This window comes from Apium graveolens, chromosome 7 (genome assembly GCF_009905375.1).
Source record: "Apium graveolens cultivar Ventura chromosome 7, ASM990537v1, whole genome shotgun sequence".
NCBI classification, from domain to species: domain Eukaryota; kingdom Viridiplantae; phylum Streptophyta; class Magnoliopsida; order Apiales; family Apiaceae; genus Apium; species Apium graveolens.
The window spans coordinates 49,421,319-49,442,879 of NC_133653.1; the positions used below are offsets into that span (position 1 = coordinate 49,421,319).

Here is a 21,561-nt window from a genome sequence, read left to right on the forward strand (position 1 = left end):
AAACAAATAAACATAAAATTACCTGATGTTTCTGGGTTGAAATTGATGATTGATTCAGAAAGAAGATTTCGAGAGCTTCGTTTTGATATGCTGCACGCCCGAATCGGAGTTCGATAACGCCTTCGTTCGTACGATTGATTCTCAGGAACGTATCGGTTTTCTAGGGTTTTCTCTGTATTTACGGTATTTTAACTGGTTGCAAATGAATAAACGAAATAAATGAAATAAGAAATATGTAACACCCCCAGATCCGGGGTCGGGGATCCGGGTCGTCACGGTCTTTCTTTCCACAATATCACTTCACTTAATTAATAATAAATAACCTTATGCTGTGACCCCACACTAACACACACCACAACCCGTTATAGTCTCAGAGATGAAATTTAAATAAGTACAAGTCTTTGAATCCACAATTTAAAAGTTATTACAACCCAAAATGATTACTTGATAAATTTACAGTTAATTGCCATTATCTGCCACAAGTTATAATTATACATAATTGATTCTCAAAAGTAGATGGTCTGATCTACAATAGATCTACCTCTGCAGCTATAGCAGCTACAACATCAACGGGAAGACGCGGGACGCTTCCCACGCGCTTGCGCTGGGTCTGCTGGGGTCTGGCCATCTTTCCTAACTGTTGTTGTGTGATGAAGAAATAAAGCAAGGGTGAGCAGCAAGCCCACCAAAATAATATGTATAATGATTTACAATATATGAGCCTACTCATAATACTCATGAAAGTCTTGGTCAAAAGAAATGAACCAAGTTTGATATCTTAATGCGATGAAGTCGCAAAATATTCAGTATATATACATATATACTTTTCAAAATATTGGAAGTCCTCTTCCATGCATAATATACACAAAGTCCCAGTGTATAACTGTATATAAAAAAAAATATCGTTGCAAGGTGATCTCATATATCTAACCTTGTCTCAACGTTTTTCTGAAAATCTTTGTCATTCATAAGACAATTATTAATTAGATATAAGTTTAAAAGATGAGGTTACCAAATACCCCAATATACTTATATCTTTCCCAATACTACTTGAACTACCACCGTTCAAGTTATAATCAGTTTCAAAAGTTCATCACATAGATGAGACTACAAGACAAGATTTGAATAGATTCAATCTTTGAAATATTATTGAATGAAATAAAGTTACGAGATACTTTATTTAGTCCCGATATATATATATCCACATATATATATCTCTTAAACATTTCCTGGAACCTCTGTTATGTAAAGTATGAACAGAGTTTGAAACATCCAATGAACTTTGGAAAGGAAAAGAATTTTGGCATAAACCCGATATCTCGCTGATCAGGCAAAGATACCAATAAGTAACCTTTTCTACTAGTAGATGGACGAATTCCCCACTGGTCATCACCCTGGTCATAATTAAGACCTATGCTGGACTGCCACTCAGCCACTTATGCATTTGATGGACTCCCACTGAGCCACTTACACAATAATAGACCGTACCCCGGCCTGTCGCTTATGCCGACTCAATGAGAGGGGCTTACTTCCCGAACGTTGGGCAAGTAATCAATTCATTTACCAAATCTGCAACCTTGTTGCGAATATAAAATACACCACAGAGCCGGATTCCCCAGGTTTTGAGCGAGTATTTAAATCCCCTTAAAAGGAAGATCTTAAATATAAAAATGAGTTTTGGGATCCGCTCTAACTTTTAAAAATCATTTTGAAGACTCGAAAACACTTTAAAGAGTGTTTGGAGTAAGGCTGATTTAATGAAGTAAATCAGTCCCCAGAATATTTTAGAAAATGACTGAATATTATTATTTTAATTAATATTCCCATAAAGAATAATCTTTATAAAAATAATTGAAGTAGAAGTTTTAAAACTTATACTTAAAACGAATATTAAATAACCAAAGATATACTTATATAAAAGTATTATCTTTATTTGAATAACCGAAAATAAGTTTGATTATTTACACCTTATTCTTTAATAAAATAAAGAATATACCTCAGCAAATAATCGGAGTCATAGATCCTCAAATGAATATTCAGATAATATTCAATAAATAAAATACGCTGAGTCATAATACCTCGAATGAATATTATAAATAATATTCATTAAATAAAATAAAGGAGTCATACATCCTCAAATGAATATTCAAATAATATTCAATAAATAAATAAAAGGAGTCATAAGTCCTCGAATGAATATTCAAATAATATTCAATAAATAATATAAAAGAGTCATAAGCCCTCGAATGATATTCGAAATAATATTCAATAATAAATAAAGTTTAAAGTTATCGAATAAACCTTATTCGATTAATAGTTTGGAAAACTATAACCATATATAAATAAATATATATATATATATATCCATATCCATATATATACAAAATCTACTCGGGATCCTCGACTCCCGGTTTTAGAAAATATTGTCACCTTTGGGTCCCTATACTAAGGGTATACGCAAATACCGCTTATCTCTAGCATAGGTATTATGCAACGAATAAGCATTTGAACCAACAGATATATATTTCAAGAATATGAAACAGGCATGCATATATACCATATCACATGCTACAATATATCGCAACATTTGCTAATATAAACATCATGCATCTATCGCAAGATAATGCATATACATATATACATCACAACAACAGTATAACGGATAGAATACTTGCCTGAGCGACTGGGGTTACGAATGGCTCGGGACGAGTCTGGTAACCTATAAACAACAAGTAAGTTGGAATTAAACCAAAGTCACTTGTAAATCTATACTTTAACTAACTTAGACTCTAACGCTTATTCTGCGCTTACTGATTCGCTTAAGTCACTCGGGTACCCTCGGCTCCACCATTTTTAATAATTTAACCTTTACGAGTTTTAAAGCGATTCCTTCGCGAATGTCTTACCAACTGCCTAACACACTTACCATAAATGTTTCATACATTAATTAACCCTTTTTGGTCTTTAACCTATGTTTCAAAGTAAGGCGAGGGAAAAAGTTTCGTTCGCGAAACGCCGTTACTTGAAACGGTCGTTTCTCCTAAACCGTGCATCGGAATCGAACGAACTACATATCAAAACGAAGCTCGTAACATGAGCTACCTAAACATGGCAGTGGTCACAATCTAGCAGGGGGTTCTCGGGTCCTAATGTTATGCACAAACAGTCTAAAGAAAATCGGACGTTACGACGGCTATGTTTACGCGATTACCAATATTTATACCACTCCAATTCTTTACCAATTCACTACAAACCACCCAACCATCATCAATACCTCAAACACAACTTATATCAAGGCAAAGTCAGTCCATAATCTCAAGGTTTTCCAACTTATTCAACCACAAACATGATCTACTAACCATAACTTAAGATTCATTAACCATTAACCAAGATTCATATCCAAAATCACCACAAATCCAACCAAACCATTTATCATACATGGATCTTGCTATACATACATGGATATTTCTATATATACATTAATCCATCCATAAACTCATCAAAACTCAAAGTTCAAACTATAAGTTAAAGGTGAAAGTTGTTTATACCTCCTTGAAGCTTCCTAACACAACCCAAGAGCTTTGAATGCCTAAAAGAACCTTGATCCTTGCTTGTATAACCTTAATCTTTCATAAAAATTCAAGAAAACTAAAGTTATTTCTTGAAGGTTACTATTCACCATCTTCTTCCTTGATTTATAGAAAAAGATTGGCTTGGAATTAGAAGCTTAAACTTATAGGAAGTATGTAACTATCCATGGGGAAGCTTAGATAATTACCTTGCTAAATAGTAAGTGGTGGAGCTTGGATCTTCAAATTTTAAGAAATGGGCCGAGAGCTAGCTTGGGAAGAAGATATTTTTGTGTTTTGTTTGATGAAAATGAAATGATTTGCTTGGTTGGTTGATTTTTGTGTTGTTTTTGGTTAATGACTTAATTAACCTTGATTTTGTGTGGTTATAATTCAACCACACTTCCTTCCCTTCTATGTCATGCTTGTGTCACCTTGCACATGTCATTATGCTCCCACTTGTCCACACCTTGTGGTTTGATGATGTCACAATCCCTGGCTTCTTGTACAAGCTTGTCTCTTGGTCACTTATTTGTTTTACGGTTCGCTTATCTTTCGTTCTCGTTTATCGTTTGAGGGATCATACCCGGGATCTTATTACTTAGGTTCCCTTAACCTTTCTCAATATATTATATTCCTTTTATGATCCTCTCCTATAATCCTTTAATTTCAATCCTTTTTATCCTGTTACCTTATACTCAATTCTCTCCGTATCTTGTGGATTTCCGGGAAAAATCAAAGTGTTCGGAATTGGATTCTGACGATCTTTACATACACTTATATACCACATAGAGTACTAATAATATCCCATAAGATCAATAACAGAACCCCTACATAGCGTGGCATGAAAAGTTTTCTCGTTCAGCAAAAACACTATTCATAAGGGTTTCAAAATTTCTCAAAAATTGGGGTTATTACAGTCTCCCCTCCTTAAAAGGATTCCGTCCCGGAATCTGATAGAAAACAAATGGGGATACTTTCTTAGCATTACACTTTCTAACTCTCGAGTCAATTTTCCACATTGTGGTTCTACCACCAAACTCTGCCTAGTTTGATAATCCTTCTCCTAAGCACTTGTTCCTTTTCACTCTATAACCCTTCCTGGTTGCTCCATATAGGTTACGTCGGGTTGCATATCTATGCGCTCATATGCCTCTATTTGACTGGCATCCGAATTACACTTCCTTAACATTGATACGTGGAACACGTTATGAACTTGCTACATATTCGGGGTTAGGGCTAGCTTATATGCTAACTTCCCAAACGTCTTAATATATCCAAGGGTCCAACAAATTGTAGACTTAGCTTTCCTTTCTTTCCGAACCTCATCAATCCTTTCCAAGGGATACCTATAACATTACTAGGTCCCCTATTTCATACTCTTTATCCTTTCGTGTCAAATCAACATACTTATCATGTCCATCTTGGGCTACTACCAGCCGTCCTCTGATTAGATCTATCATATCCTTGGTCCTTTGGACTACTGCGGGTCCGAGCATCTTGCGCTCTACAACTTCATCCTAACATAAGGGAGATCGACATTATCTTCCCTCAAGGATCTCATAAGGCGACATCTCGATAATGACATATGATCTATTGTCGTAAGATAACTCAATCCGAATTAAGTGATCATTCCAAATTCTTTCAAGTCTATTGCACAGACTCTCATTATAGCTTTTATCATTAGAGCTTCTGCTTCTCAATACCCATTCTTTTCCAGTTCGTAATCGCTACTACCTTCCGTTCCTAATATTATACTGGTTATACTTTTGCTCGTTAGCGTTCTATAACCTTTTAATAACCACGTCAACCTTAGTATCACGAATGTGTTCCCATTCCGCATACTACCACCACTTTATTACTCCTTTTTCAGTTGTTTCTATTTTCCAAAATTTGATCAATCAAATAGAAGTAAAGGAATTTGTTGAGAGATCACTATGATCATGAACACTTGTTATATTGCATAGTTAGTACAGAAGGTGGCCAGCCTTTAGTACTTGACAAGCAATTAAACAATAGCTGGTATCCTACTCGGCTTCTATCACACAGATAGATAGTCATTCGGCAATACCTCCCCTTTTGGAAGGGTTGTCCTTCTCAGATTACATGAAATGAAAAGAAGAGAAAAGAACGAATTGAAGAGAATTGTATATTCATAAAAATTTTATTGCCATAAAATATCTGGCTTGGAACCTACCTCTGAATTATAGAGGTTTGTCATAGGAGAACAAAACATAAACGTATTTATATCAGTATCAAGTATTATAGCATCGTATTTCCCATGCCTAAATATTTCTATTCCGTCCATCATTCTATGGAACCATGCTCTTCCTCGAGTTTAAACACAATCACCTTTGAAACTCCCTCGACATCGAAAATCGAATCTGGGATCTCATTCTATACATCATCGCTACTAGAATTCTATGCTTGCACCGCAACCTTCCTCGTATAATAATACGACTCTCTATTGATAAGAAAGAATAATAATTCACTAGGTAGATACTCTACTTAATTAGTCTATCAATGATAACTTATACACTACCACGACCCGATTAGGGGTACTCAATCTCGACACCTATTCCAATACAACTCTCACAGTTGTAATCAGCTCGATACTCGCAGAATCATTGCTGCCTTACTATGGTCCACCACTGACCTACTGTAGTCATTCATTTTCCATGAAGTCTTAATATCTAACCATACGGAGTCCATACATGTCGTATCAAATACTTCTAAGGAGTTAACATAATCACCAATCATAATTCATGAAGAACACTCCAAACTCTGGCGTACTTTCATGACATGAAGCAGATAAAATTTGCAGAAGAGTTTCGCTCAAAGCAACGATAGCAGGTTAATACCATTCTTAATCATATGCCTTCAATAGAAGACTTAACTCAAAGGTTTGTTTAGTCCTTTTTGAACTATGGTCCTGGCTTATCTCAAGATAGTATCTTCTGAGATAGATAGCCCGCTCATGGCGATTACACGAATTAAACCTTTACTAACTACTATTACGGTTGGGTATTGCACAGTCATCAGAAGGAATGTCAATCTTCCAAACCATAATACAACCTTCACAGTTTTAACCATCATCACTGTATTCCTTTGGCACAAGTGCCTATAATTATCCTCTTACCTTTAAAGTGTCGGCCACCTCTTTGGCCTTTCCTGATAGTACAATTTCCTTACAGTCAATGTCATTTTAACCACCTCCAAATAATTTTCTACCTCATTTCAATCACAGCTTATGTGAAGATGTATTCCTTAAAATCTGATGAGTAAAAAAAAAATCACCATTTTTCCATAAGTTATTGCCTCAGTCTTTAGAGGTTAATCACTGTCACGACTGACTCTCAACTATACTTAGAACATCTTTTATCTTAAGTCCTAATTGCCTAGAACAATTTCAACCTTTACTGGTTTGATCCATACTTTCTCGTGGTTTAACACGTGCCCCACTTGGCATCATTATAATTACGTCATATTTCCTTTATCCCCATTTCCATTCTTGAGAATTTTGAATATTACCTTTTTCCTTATAAAACCTCTAAGGTTATCCTTCAATCGTTCCTCCTGTATTTCCTAGATACAGGGCATATCACAATACCATTTACTAATAGTAGAACCATTGTTTATATACTTCTGAAGAATTTCTCCACTGATCCTTAAAGGTTATTATTACCTTAATCCTTTCCAATTCATACTGTCAAAACTCATACTATCCCTATTAAGGGTGAAATGCCAACCTTTATGCATTCCCCTAGGATTCGTTTTAAGTTACCGATGTTCTATCCTTAATTCCACCTTTAAAAAGGTACAAGCATCCTTCCATGGATAAATAAAGTCATATATCCCTGATATGGGTATCTTATTCAATCATTCCCACCTCGATAGTAAATGCCTAATTTCACAATAACATCTGTATACAAAATGAGGTTAATCAAAATGGCCTCCAAAAGATAACAACGGTTATCCGCTTTTCTTGCCTAATCTGGTAACGATAACATGGATGTTCTGGAAGATATTGGTCGTGTTCAACGTGAACTTCTTCTTAATAATTCCTTATTTACTTTTGTTGTTTATCTCAACAGTCACCTCAATGTTGGGATATCTTTCATATCTGGCGTCTCCCTTTCTGGGTATCATGCCACCGGTCTTACACTTCACCTTCTTGAAGGTCACTTCCTTCATCCAATTTTCTTAATTTCTTACTTTCTTATCCCCTTAGTCTATCCGCGTCTCATTATTTATCCTTCGAATTATCTCAAGGTTTCCTCGAATCCTCCCAACTTACAGGGGATAAACTATATGCATCTCTTATGCCTTCAACCGTCAACTTTAACTCATGGTGAATCACCCTCATCCTGACGATCATATACTTTTCTATTTCTATTAATAGGAGTCTTTAGGGTTTCCTCATACCCAACTCCCTTATCATTCCTCAAACTCTGTTGCCTTTTTATTCCTTTCCACTTCAATTCCTTTTTATTTTCCTTTCTCTTATCATTATTTCATGAACCAACACAACATAAGCGTTGATTTCAAATATCCCGTCATTCTGGATTCGCGTCTTCAGAACGAATCTTAACAACTTTTACAGCTTAGATTCATAATTCATCATACTCGTCTGCCTTTGTTCTGGCTCTAAAGCTTTTACACTATTCCATAACCTTGGGAATTACGATCCCGAAAACAATTGGCTGAACTTTAATCAGTTTATTATAATCTCTTGCTCCGTGCCTTCCTTGGCCTTTCACCAGCGGGTGGTCTCTCTCTTGGGAGGGTAAGTGACAAAACAGTCTTTTGTGGTTCGTCAATCATTTAGAATCTCAAATGATTCATCTATTTCCTTTAGCCAGGCTCTTGCCTTGACTGGGTCAGCTTGTTCCTTAGAACTCTGAGAGCTTAGCGACTTAAAGGTCATGAAAGAATTTCCCACCTCACTGTCTCCTCAGGGTGGTGGTTGGGGATAATAGTCTAAGTTCTGTCTAGACAGGTCCATGAATTGCCGTATAGGAGTACCGTCTCGGGTCTCCTTTCCTTACTCGACTTTCTGTTTCCTTATTATGAAATGTTTCATCCTACTCCCCATAATCGGGGTCATCTTTTAATTTAAAATCCTCATTTTCCACTCCATTATGTCATGGGTTCCTTCTATCTTGATGGCGACCTCCCTGACTATCGCGTTCAGGGTTTGCTCTAAATCTTATTCCTCAAACTAGCTTTCATCTAAGATTTCATCTTTAGGCTCTTGAACATTTGGAACCCAATTTCTATAGAAATGCCTCATTATTCCTTTATCATCTTTCTCGGTATTAATCTCATATCTATTTGTTGGCTCTCTGCCTTCATTCATCACTTTTACTGGCACAATATTTTCTTTTCCAATAATTCGGGCTGTATTGCAATCTCAAACAGCTTTTCGGTACCGGCTCCGGTTACCTTCACTTCTATTTCCATTTTCTCAAAATCTCTTATAAACTCCCCAAAAGACATTATCATCTTGAGTCTCTCCTTTTTACTAAGGGCATCAGCCACCACATTGGCTTTCCCCCGAATGATAAAGAATCTCATAATCGTAATCCTTGATTAGCTCTAACCGCCTCCTCTGGCGTATGTTGAGCTCTTTCTACGCAAAAATGTACTAGAGCTCCTATGGTTTGTGTAAATCTTGCACTTCTCTCCATACAAGTAGTGCCTCCAATCTTTAGGGAAAAACTATTGCCATGAGCCCAAGCTCATGGGTGGGGATATCGAATTTTATACTTCCTTAATTGTCTTGACGCAGACGCGATTATCTTGTTGTGCTATATAAGAAGCACCCTAATTCCTTATGCGAAGCGTCACTTACAAATCACAAAATCTCATTTTTCATCCGGCAACGCCAACATATGGGCCGCCACCAACCTTTGCTTCAGTTGTTAAAATCTTTTCTCGTATTTCTCTGTCCATTCGAACTTCTCAGTCTTACGAGTAAGCCGCGTTAAAGGGGCTACTATCTTTACAACTTGAACGAACCTCCGGTAGTGACCGGCCAATCCTACCTCTGGTAGTTTCCCTAACCATGGTCATCAATTCCTCAGTGGTCCTTTATTCATTCTTGTCAGGATCCTCCATGGGATCCTCCTCAATAACTATCCCTTCTAGGACAACATCATCAACCGCTACATCCTCACTATCAACATCATCCGGTCCTGCATTAGGACACTCTATCGGATCCGCAATCCGATCTCCAATTAGTAATAAAATATCATCGCGATGTTGCTCCTCAACCTCAGGGTTCGGAGTCCCGCTACCATATACGATAACGAACTACGCTCCTATCACGATATTTATAAGGGTTCCCATAAGGGTTTTAACTGTCAGTGCTACGTTAGGTAGCCCGACTATGAACTTGGCAAGAGTTCTTATTATCTTAGTGAACTTATTATCTTTACGTCCCATCATCTCTGAGGTTTATAACGCTTAGCTCTGATACCATTTCTGTAACACCCCCAGATCCGGGGTCGGGGATCCGGGTCGTCACGGTCTTTCTTTCCACAATATCACTTCACTTAATTAATAATAAATAACCTTATGCTGTGACCCCACACTAACACACACCACAACCCGTTATAGTCTCAGAGATGAAATTTAAATAAGTACAAGTCTTTGAATCCACAATTTAAAAGTTATTACAACCCAAAATGATTACTTGATAAATTTACAGTTAATTGCCATTATCTGCCACAAGTTATAATTATACATAATTGATTCTCAAAAGTAGATGGTCTGATCTACAATAGATCTACCTCTGCAGCTATAGCAGCTACAACATCAACGGGAAGACGCGGGACGCTTCCCACGCGCTTGCGCTGGGTCTGCTGGGGTCTGGCCATCTTTCCTAACTGTTGTTGTGTGATGAAGAAATAAAGCAAGGGTGAGCAGCAAGCCCACCAAAATAATATGTATAATGATTTACAATATATGAGCCTACTCATAATACTCATGAAAGTCTTGGTCAAAAGAAATGAACCAAGTTTGATATCTTAATGCGATGAAGTCGCAAAATATTCAGTATATATACATATATACTTTTCAAAATATTGGAAGTCCTCTTCCATGCATAATATACACAAAGTCCCAGTGTATAACTGTATATAAAAAAAAATATCGTTGCAAGGTGATCTCATATATCTAACCTTGTCTCAACGTTTTTCTGAAAATCTTTGTCATTCATAAGACAATTATTAATTAGATATAAGTTTAAAAGATGAGGTTACCAAATACCCCAATATACTTATATCTTTCCCAATACTACTTGAACTACCACCGTTCAAGTTATAATCAGTTTCAAAAGTTCATCACATAGATGAGACTACAAGACAAGATTTGAATAGATTCAATCTTTGAAATATTATTGAATGAAATAAAGTTACGAGATACTTTATTTAGTCCCGATATATATATATCCACATATATATATCTCTTAAACATTTCCTGGAACCTCTGTTATGTAAAGTATGAACAGAGTTTGAAACATCCAATGAACTTTGGAAAGGAAAAGAATTTTGGCATAAACCCGATATCTCGCTGATCAGGCAAAGATACCAATAAGTAACCTTTTCTACTAGTAGATGGACGAATTCCCCACTGGTCATCACCCTGGTCATAATTAAGACCTATGCTGGACTGCCACTCAGCCACTTATGCATTTGATGGACTCCCACTGAGCCACTTACACAATAATAGACCGTACCCCGGCCTGTCGCTTATGCCGACTCAATGAGAGGGGCTTACTTCCCGAACGTTGGGCAAGTAATCAATTCATTTACCAAATCTGCAACCTTGTTGCGAATATAAAATACACCACAGAGCCGGATTCCCCAGGTTTTGAGCGAGTATTTAAATCCCCTTAAAAGGAAGATCTTAAATATAAAAATGAGTTTTGGGATCCGCTCTGACTTTTAAAAATCATTTTGAAGACTCGAAAACACTTTAAAGAGTGTTTGGAGTAAGGCTGATTTAATGAAGTAAATCAGTCCCCAGAATATTTTAGAAAATGACTGAATATTATTATTTTAATTAATATTCCCATAAAGAATAATCTTTATAAAAATAATTGAAGTAGAAGTTTTAAAACTTATACTTAAAACGAATATTAAATAACCAAAGATATACTTATATAAAAGTATTATCTTTATTTGAATAACCGAAAATAAGTTTGATTATTTACACCTTATTCTTTAATAAAATAAAGAATATACCTCAGCAAATAATCGGAGTCATAGATCCTCAAATGAATATTCAGATAATATTCAATAAATAAAATACGCTGAGTCATAATACCTCGAATGAATATTATAAATAATATTCATTAAATAAAATAAAGGAGTCATACATCCTCAAATGAATATTCAAATAATATTCAATAAATAAATAAAAGGAGTCATAAGTCCTCGAATGAATATTCAAATAATATTCAATAAATAATATAAAAGAGTCATAAGCCCTCGAATGATATTCGAAATAATATTCAATAATAAATAAAGTTTAAAGTTATCGAATAAACCTTATTCGATTAATAGTTTGGAAAACTATAACCATATATAAATAAATATATATATATATATATATCCATATCCATATATATACAAAATCTACTCGGGATCCTCGACTCCCGGTTTTAGAAAATATTGTCACCTTTGGGTCCCTATACTAAGGGTATACGCAAATACCGCTTATCTCTAGCATAGGTATTATGCAACGAATAAGCATTTGAACCAACAGATATATATTTCAAGAATATGAAACAGGCATGCATATATACCATATCACATGCTACAATATATCGCAACATTTGCTAATATAAACATCATGCATCTATCGCAAGATAATGCATATACATATATACATCACAACAACAGTATAACGGATAGAATACTTGCCTGAGCGACTGGGGTTACGAATGGCTCGGGACGAGTCTGGTAACCTATAAACAACAAGTAAGTTGGAATTAAACCAAAGTCACTTGTAAATCTATACTTTAACTAACTTAGACTCTAACGCTTATTCTGCGCTTACTGATTCGCTTAAGTCACTCGGGTACCCTCGGCTCCACCATTTTTAATAATTTAACCTTTACGAGTTTTAAAGCGATTCCTTCGCGAATGTCTTACCAACTGCCTAACACACTTACCATAAATGTTTCATACATTAATTAACCCTTTTTGGTCTTTAACCTATGTTTCAAAGTAAGGCGAGGGAAAAAGTTTCGTTCGCGAAACGCCGTTACTTGAAACGGTCGTTTCTCCTAAACCGTGCATCGGAATCGAACGAACTACATATCAAAACGAAGCTCGTAACATGAGCTACCTAAACATGGCAGTGGTCACAATCTAGCAGGGGGTTCTCGGGTCCTAATGTTATGCACAAACAGTCTAAAGAAAATCGGACGTTACGACGGCTATGTTTACGCGATTACCAATATTTATACCACTCCAATTCTTTACCAATTCACTACAAACCACCCAACCATCATCAATACCTCAAACACAACTTATATCAAGGCAAAGTCAGTCCATAATCTCAAGGTTTTCCAACTTATTCAACCACAAACATGATCTACTAACCATAACTTAAGATTCATTAACCATTAACCAAGATTCATATCCAAAATCACCACAAATCCAACCAAACCATTTATCATACATGGATCTTGCTATACATACATGGATATTTCTATATATACATTAATCCATCCATAAACTCATCAAAACTCAAAGTTCAAACTATAAGTTAAAGGTGAAAGTTGTTTATACCTCCTTGAAGCTTCCTAACACAACCCAAGAGCTTTGAATGCCTAAAAGAACCTTGATCCTTGCTTGTATAACCTTAATCTTTCATAAAAATTCAAGAAAACTAAAGTTATTTCTTGAAGGTTACTATTCACCATCTTCTTCCTTGATTTATAGAAAAAGATTGGCTTGGAATTAGAAGCTTAAACTTATAGGAAGTATGTAACTATCCATGGGGAAGCTTAGATAATTACCTTGCTAAATAGTAAGTGGTGGAGCTTGGATCTTCAAATTTTAAGAAATGGGCCGAGAGCTAGCTTGGGAAGAAGATATTTTTGTGTTTTGTTTGATGAAAATGAAATGATTTGCTTGGTTGGTTGATTTTTGTGTTGTTTTTGGTTAATGACTTAATTAACCTTGATTTTGTGTGGTTATAATTCAACCACACTTCCTTCCCTTCTATGTCATGCTTGTGTCACCTTGCACATGTCATTATGCTCCCACTTGTCCACACCTTGTGGTTTGATGATGTCACAATCCCTGGCTTCTTGTACAAGCTTGTCTCTTGGTCACTTATTTGTTTTACGGTTCGCTTATCTTTCGTTCTCGTTTATCGTTTGAGGGATCATACCCGGGATCTTATTACTTAGGTTCCCTTAACCTTTCTCAATATATTATATTCCTTTTATGATCCTCTCCTATAATCCTTTAATTTCAATCCTTTTTATCCTGTTACCTTATACTCAATTCTCTCCGTATCTTGTGGATTTCCGGGAAAAATCAAAGTGTTCGGAATTGGATTCTGACGATCTTTACATACACTTATATACCACATAGAGTACTAATAATATCCCATAAGATCAATAACAGAACCCCTACATAGCGTGGCATGAAAAGTTTTCTCGTTCAGCAAAAACACTATTCATAAGGGTTTCAAAATTTCTCAAAAATTGGGGTTATTACAAAATAGGCTATTTATATTTACGGAATATTGGTTCGTTCTGGATCATTTTGGATCGTTAAATTAGTTGCTTAGCCGCTAAGTAACTATAAAATGATCCAAAAACAGATTACTTAGCCGCTAAGTAACTATAAAAACGATACAATTCAATACCAGAATTGGATAATTATCACAACCGGGCTTTTCATAAAACACCTTATACGAAGATAATGTAAAAATATCCCGTCTCTCGAGAATACGGGTTTTGTTGATTTATCGAAATGGTTATCGTATCGAAAATCTTGCGCCGGGCCGCGCACGGGTCAAACCGTAATCCGGATCGAAAAAGTCAAAACACGAAAAATGTCCGGAATTACCAGATTAGTTTAGGAAAGAGTTTTCGGAAGAGTTTCGGGTTGTAAAAACGTAAAAACAGTTGAAGTTGGACGATTCCCGGCCTTATAAAACAGTTTTGTAATTATTCAGAAAATAATTAATAAATACATAAATCATTATAAAATCATCTAACAGTCCAAAAATTACCAGAAAAATATCACAATTATCTATATTTTATTCTGAACATATAAAAATTAAAATACTCAAATAATATCACATATAAACATCCAAAACATCAACTCTAATAAAAGATAATTCACTAAAATTTACATAAAATCACATAAATAATTCCAAATAATTATAATAATTATTTTTGAAAATATAGGATATTACAGATGTTTAAGTCCTAATGAATTGATTTGCATGCTAGAAACAAATATTTTCACAAAGTCTTATAGGGTTGCCTTTGATCCAGATCATGATCATACTTGTTTGTTGTTGAGATTTAATCACTTGGTTACATTTAGAATTTGTGATATTCTCGTAATGACGTAAAAATACTGGTTTTTTTATCTGAAGAAAAACTTGGATTTCATTGCTAGTTGTTGTAAGGCTAGGCGTCAAATGGCTAGTAGCCGGCTCATATTTTTATGAGTAGTCTAGGGTTGAATGAGATGGAGCGAAACACACTCATTCAGAAATTATTAAAAAAAAGAAAAAAGAGAAAAAAGAGAAAAAAAGAGAAAAAAGTATGTGTTTATGCATAATTGATCAAGAGTGAGCTCTTTAATACTCGAGTTATTAAGTTCTAGGGGACTTTGTGCTTAGTGACATAAGGCTTTTATAGTATGGGATCCGCTAACCTAACGCTCGCTACATGGGTATTATTGCATAAGTCTTTTGTGGACCTCATTCATTGCACGGTCAAATAAGCATCTTTGCTATATGTTCAATAATAGTGTGAATCCTTGTATAACTCTAGTAGAAAGGAGGTGTTGTGAGTCATAATGCGTTTATTGTCTATTATGTTTATAAACTTTTGATTGTTTCGATGATAGATAAGTTATGGTTATTGATCTAGTATCGAGAGATATCTGTTAAGCATTCCACACACGCACATTTCTGGTGTGTGAGTTGGTTTGTGGGATTTATTCGAGCTATGTTTTAAGTCATTGCATTCTTAGAGGCGTTGGCTTATTCATTTGGTTATGGTTATTCTGAAGGGATCGATTGCATTATCATTTAGTTTTATTCACGTAGTTGCATTCATGCATTAGGTTTGTTTTATAGTTTTGAGTCTGTTTATGCTTAAGGACAAGCATCGATTCAAGTTTGGGGGTGTGATAAGTAGATTTTATATCCACTTGGAACGCTTTATTACAAGCTTAAATTGGTGTTTTGGACTCAAGTTGTTGGTATTTTGATGTGTTTTTGTGTTATTGCATTTCAGGTATCAGTTAAATGAAGAAATGAGTTTTTAAAGGAAATATGATAAAAAAAAATGATCAGATTTGGAAGCCTAGGCCATTGTCAAGTTGTAGAGAATCTCGTTAGCTTCGCGTGGGCAGTTGAATCGCCTAATTCTGACGAGTAGAACTCAAGTTATGGCCAAAACAAGATTCATCAAAAAAATTTCCAGACAGGCTCCAGGCGCCCGCCCCCAGGAGCTGAGGCGCCCGCCCGGAGAGCTGAGGCGGCCGCCCGAGGCACGGCTGGTCGCTGAAAAAGCCTTTTTTTAGTGGAATTTGACAATTTTAAGGGTCCAGGTCCACTAGGGGCATGTATATACTTAAGAAAAGGGTTTTCATCATCCGGGAAGATTGGGATACCAAGGAGAAGACCTAGAAGCACAGAACAACTCCGAAAAAGAAGATCTTGTTTTCAACTTGTGATTCCTTGAATTTGTTATAACTTTGGATGCTCGTTTTCATTCTTGTTGAACCTAGATCTTGTTTATTCGTACTTTAATTATAATTCGGTTTATTAAGACCTTGTTTTATACCATGCTTTCATTGGAACCCATGGTGACGATGAGTTCAATTATGGTCTAATCATTATCATGGGATTCTAGCGGATTTACTTATGGATTTCAATAGTTAATTTGTTTCGATATCTTGGTGTGTGGTGATTGATTGATATCCTAGTATTGGTCGTGCTTATTCGTCTTATGTGCGTAGCTAACATATAAGATAACGTGTTAATCTCTATTGAGGCGACAGTGAATATAGAGGTTTAGAACTTGCCATGCTAGCATAGGTTCATGTATGTGTATGCATGATTCGTAGGTAACTCTAGCCGTTTTACTTTCCCTACATAATCATTATGGATAACTTGTGCTTAAACCGTTATGTTGTCAAATTCTATAGACATATAGGGTCTCAATATAATTGGTGCCTATTCAGCTTCTATCTCTTTTGTGGATGCCTGGTAGAATGGTATTCGTGCAACGAAAGTTGGCGCTTATCAATTTCATTGATATTAATAAAAGACTTGTTTTGGTTTTATTGCGGGCTTTATCTATTTAAGTGTTTAAATAACATATACCATAGTCCAGAGTATAGCTTTTTATGGATTATGATGAGATCATAATAATGAGACCTAAAAGATGATAACTCTAAACTTAAATATTTCCTGGTCGTAGGATTACTAACTGGTAATTAGTAATCCGCAAAGATCGGTACATACTATGCTTTCTTCATTATAAAGGATGTCTGTTCTCATAGACATTTGTGTGGTGACACTATAGCTAGTATGTAGGTGCTTATTATAGAATAAGTTCACTGAACATGACTCACACAGCTGAACAACTGATGGAGTTCACTCACGTGTCAGTAGATGTTCACATAGTGATAGTTGTACAAGTATCCTTAGACTTGAGGTCATCATAGTCATCTTGTGTACACTGAACTATACTTTGGTTTAGTTCTTAGTCTCTAAGGAAAATAATAAGGGCTCTACTGGGTGTAGGAATTTGTACACGAAGATAGTGTATGATCAATAAAGGATCTACCCCTTTCAGTGAAGGAAGAGAATGTTCAATGTTGATCCACTTATGCTAGTTCAGGAATCTCTGGCCAGAGTGAATGAAATTAGAAAGGAGTTTCTAATTTACATTAAATAGAACTAAGCATAGTGAATGGGAAAGCAATTGATTAAATAAGATAGGCTTGACACAAGTTCCATGCCTTGTATTTAATCGTGACATTGCAGGGTAGAAGGAAATGATTGTATGGTAACTACTCACTGAATGGGTTCTTGGTATTCTAAGCAGTAAATTCGTATTATCCGGATAGTCGCAATATGCTGAGAAGTATCCTTCACGATGTTGAATAAATATGATTAATTTATTAATTAATCATATTTAATGAATTAGAGAATTTATATAAATAATGATAAAATAGTTTTATTATTATTTATTTCTACTACCGGCTTAATATTGAACCTACAGGGTCACACCATAAAAGAAAATGATTTAATGGTGGAGGAATTAATTAATAATGGTTGGTAATTATTTATTTATGAAATAAATAATTAATTACCAGATTTAATAATTGATTAAATGAGATTTAATTAATTCTTAATATTATTAGGTAAGAATTTAATTTTGGAAATTAAATCAAGTGAGAGAATAATTTTTCTAAAGTATTTAGAAAAGGGATTAATGATTAAAAGGTGTTTTAATTATTAGTTAATTGGTTAATAAGAATAATCAATTAAAGGGTTAATAATAATGATATTTTATGGAAAATTTTCAGCTAAAATTTTTGCCTATAAATATACTATTATAAACCCTATATGCCTAAAACCCAAATAATTAACCCTAATTCTAAAGTAGAAATAGAGGGAGGCAACTAATTCTCTCAACCTCTTCCTCCTCCATCACATTGTACTCTTGGTGGATACCGGTGGAGTGCTTCACACTTGAGGTGCAGCTGCTAGGGATCTCCGCTCATCGTTCTTGGATCTCTATTAAAGACCTCCATCTTTCCATTAACGTAAAGCTTCTTAAGATAAACATACTGAACTACGAATTAAATATTATTTTTCGCATGGATCCTGCGGAGGGTTTCGGTTTTTTTAAGATTTAAATTTACGTTTTCGTTGCGTTTATGTGCTAAAATCCCTTCAATGGCATCAGAGCTACTTGCGAAAAGTTTTTAATTCGTTTATGTGTTTAACTGTTTTCGATATATGAGCATGTACGTGATTCGCCATGATTTGATGTTGATATAATATGCTTATATATGTATGGTTTTGAATATATGATAATCATGTGAGTTGTATAATCATAAGATGATTATACAATCTGTATATATACTGATGTATTCATGATTTATGTTTGTTCTAATTATGAGAATCATATTAGATACGGATTCTGAATTGGCTGCTGCAGATTTGCTGAAATCTGGGTTTGGTGTCTGATTTACGCAAACGAATACCCTATTCCATAGGTAAACGAGCGTCTGAACAAAACTGATAGCTAAAGCTATCAACGAATCTTCTGGAAGGCGTTTGATCATGGATAATATGATATGTTAAGATCAGATTATGTGTTTTAACATGCTTTTATGTGTTGTATGAGCATGGTGGATGGTTATGGCCTTTCGACCTTAGTGTAATGGTTTTGGTTTTGGTTTTAAATACGACTTGCATGTCGTCAATCTTTGTAATCATAAATCTCGAATGTAACTCGAGTTATTCTTGTAAGTTCATTAGATTAGTTTTACTTTCAATCATGTAATGTAATTGAAGACTCAAGAAGGCTATCCAATGGAGGTGATACAAAGAAGAAGACGAGACATACAAGAAGTCTAAACAAAGAAGAAGACTTATATAATAAGTAGTTGTATTTATTTCCATCACCATATTAGATTGACCTTGATCTTTATCATGAGCTTGATAAAGATCACATAGGATGGGGCCATAATCAAACACATTTACTTTATTGCACTTTACATTTACTTATTTATTTAATTTTATATATGAGATATATGCCTATGTTTACCATGCGATGATAGATTTTGGTGAACTTAAATCAATATAAGGCGTGCTCTAGAAAATCTAGAATAGGAATCGTTTCTTGCCTTAACAATAATATTATGAATACAATCATGAGATTCTTGTGTTTATGAAACATGTAATTAAATATGAATTTTCAACATTGAGAGAAAGGATGATTCTGTCAAAAGCAGATTTCTATCTGTAAGAAAGGGGTATTAAGTGACGCCTCTTGACAATGCTCCTCCGATCTGGGAATCATCTGATTATCGATTATTGATTTGAAATATTTGATTTAAAAGGAAGAATCTCTTTATAATATGATTATGATTGTAACATAATATAATTCCTCTAAAATTAAATAATATCAAGTATTAATTGGCCAATGACACAACGGGCTTGTGTCGGTCAAAGCCTTCCAATATGGTAGAAAGTAGTTCTTATTTTTAAATCATTGTCGTTTCGTGCTACAGCCGAGGACTTTGATTTTGAAATAAGAAATACTTGTCTATTACATAGAGATGTGTACATTGAATTAGAATCTAAAGGTCGTTACGTGCTACAGCCGTGGGCCGTTGGAGACTGATTCAATTTTACGAAATATTGGGTTAGACTTTACTTAGAATATTGAGTTTATCGTGCTACAGCCGTGACTCAATTATTCAAGAGGCTAAAGTTTTATTAGAGAATAACATAAGATGTAATTAACAAGAGTTGTCTGCCTATTGAACATCACATGACGTTTCGTGCTACAGCCGAGGTTGTGTGATGGAATGTAGGATCACTATTCCCACTAGCATTATGAATGCTTAATTTTCACTTAGGGGTTGTATAAATTAGATAAACTAGTGGGAGCCACTATGAATAAAGACCTGATTTATATAGTGTCTTGAAATGAAATTGAATATTTGCTAAGTGTTGTTATGTGTTCATCATTTACGGATTTACTATATTCGTTATGTCTTCTGCACTATCACTCCGGAGTATACTAGATGCTCACAAGTTGACTGGTCCTAATTTTGCTGACTGGCTTCGAAACTTAAGAATTGTTCTCAGGGTTGAGAAGCTGGAATATGTGCTTGACTCACCTAAGCCTACTGAACCTGCTAGCGATGCACATAATGATGAACATGTTGTGTATCGTAAGTGGATAGATGATGCAAATGTTGCTCAATGCATCATGCTAGCTTCCATGAACATTGAGCTACAGAAGCAATATGAGCATAAGGATGCTCACACTATCCTTATGCATCTACAAGAGTTGTATGATGTGGCGGGGAGGACAGCTCGATATGAGATATCGAAGGAACTGTTCGGTTGTAGGATGTCTGAGGGATCATCTGTGAATGACCATGTACTTAAGATGATCAATTTGATTGAACGTCTTGGATAACTTGGTTTTGCCATGGATGGGGAGCTGAGCCAAGACTTGGTCTTGCAATCACTTCCGAGTTCGTTCTCGCAGTTTGTTGTGAACTTTCACATGAATAAGCTGGATGTCAGCCTGCTTGAACTCCACAACATGTTGAAGACTGCGGAATCGAATTTTCCCCCTAAGAAGAGTTTTGTTCTTCTAATTGGTGAAGGTTCCAATCCTAAAAAAAGGAAGAAGAACCCTTCCAAGAAGAAGAAAGTAGGTGAGAAAAAGTCGGTTTCACAAAAAGCTGAAGACCCCAAGAGCAAAGCTGTTTGATTTCTCTGTAACAAGGTGGGGCACTGGAAGAGGAACTGCAAGGTTTACCTTGCAGAATTGAAGAAGAAGAAGGGTAGTGAGACTACCGCTTCTGATTCAGGTATGTTCATGATCGAAGTTAATATGTCACTAAGTCAAATTTCTACTTGGGTATTAGATACCGACTGTGGTTCTCATATTTGCAATTCGTTGCAGGGACTAAGGAGAAGTAGGACTCTTGAAGAAGAAGAGGTGATTCTACGGATG

The 21,561-nt window shown here is 35.4% G+C and overlaps 1 protein-coding gene across 1 annotated transcript in view; it reads left to right on the top strand.

The window, feature by feature from the left end:
- LOC141673604 (uncharacterized) overlaps positions 1-21,561 on the top strand; it is a 156,703-nt gene that overhangs the window by 120,136 nt on the left and 15,006 nt on the right. The window lies entirely within an intron of this gene.